Below are 1497 nucleotides of genomic sequence, written 5' to 3'. Positions count from 1 at the left end.
ATAGCTTCCAGCATCACAGCAACATGACAGCCATCACCATCATCATCAGTATGAAAAACTGTCAGATTAGCAACAGAACCAGTGGAAAAATAACATGTTCTGCTGTATATTTATAGCAGAATAATAAATATTGACATTAGATCTCATAGCTACTTTATTTCAGGATTTTCCTACTTGTTTTTGCAGGTTTATTTTTCCAAAAAAATTTTTTAAAAGTCTGATTAATTCTAAGATCATTCCACCACAAACATTATTGGTGTCATATTAAATTTGTAAATTAGTTTAAGAAGAATTCATGGATTCTTTATAATAACAAATTTTGTAACCCCAAAGAGAGTTTCTTGTATTATATGTAAATTTTGTCTGTGGGTTATTCTGCACATGTGTTTTGGAATTTCATGTTCTGTTTGTTTCTTAATTCTGCCCACACCTTTTGCTCTGTGCCAAGGGAGGTGCTGGCACACCCTCCCTTGCCAAGCATGGGTCATGAGTTCCGTGTTCAATCTGTATTGCCAGTTGGGATAACACTGCTGTGGTGCTGTAGTCTATATTTGCTTATATGTTAGCATAGCCATTTCATTAAAGACTAAGTTTCTTTTACTTTTGTTGCTTTTGTTGATGGCGGTTTTGAGGAGGAAAGATGAGCAGAGATACATTTCTGCTGCCACCTTAAACTTGCATTTTACATACCAAATAATACATAGTAAAATTTTCTGTACCCGATGGAATAGACATGTGTTTTATAGTTTCCTTTTATTTCAAAAGGTTTAAAGCTATGTTCACTTATATGCTTTTATGCAATTAGAAACAAAAGTGATCCTATTTTCTGGAATACATGTTCATCACCTATGGCATCACAGTCATCAACAGTACTATTTATTCATGATCAAAGTCCTCCTCAAACATACTAGATCAGTATCTTGGTGGAACAGGGAAAGAAGAGGGCAATGGGCTTCCATGTTTTTAAAAATCTACATAAGTGATTCTATTGCATAGCTATATTAGACAAAAACAGCAGCCTTATATAAATCAAGCCATTAAAAGAGCTTTGACAAGCACCACAGTCTACTAAGTATATTAGTTTTTCTGTTATATAGTCTTTTTTAGGTACATTTGGAAGACTTGGAAGGGGCTTTGTTTTTAGGTGCTGTTAAGCCAATACCGACTCATAGCAACCCTATACACAACAGAATAAAACACTGCCTGGTCCTATGCCAACCTCACTATCATTGCTACATTTGAGCCCACTGCTGCTGCCACTATGCCAATCCATCTCATTGGGGGATCTACCTCTTTTTCTAAAACCCTCCACTTTACCAATCATGATATCTTTTTCTAGAACCAGTTCCTCCTGTCATGAGAGACAAAGTTTGGCCATCCAGGCTTCGAAGGAGTGCTTTGGCTGTATTTCTTCCAACAAAGATCTGTTTGTTCTTTTAGCAGTTCATGGTACTTTCAATATTTTCCTCTAAGACCATAAATCAAATGTATCAATTC

Source organism: Chrysochloris asiatica, unplaced genomic scaffold, assembly GCF_000296735.1.
Source record: "Chrysochloris asiatica unplaced genomic scaffold, ChrAsi1.0 scaffold00176, whole genome shotgun sequence".
NCBI lineage: Eukaryota > Metazoa > Chordata > Mammalia > Afrosoricida > Chrysochloridae > Chrysochloris > Chrysochloris asiatica.
This window is presented reverse-complemented; position numbering follows the sequence as displayed.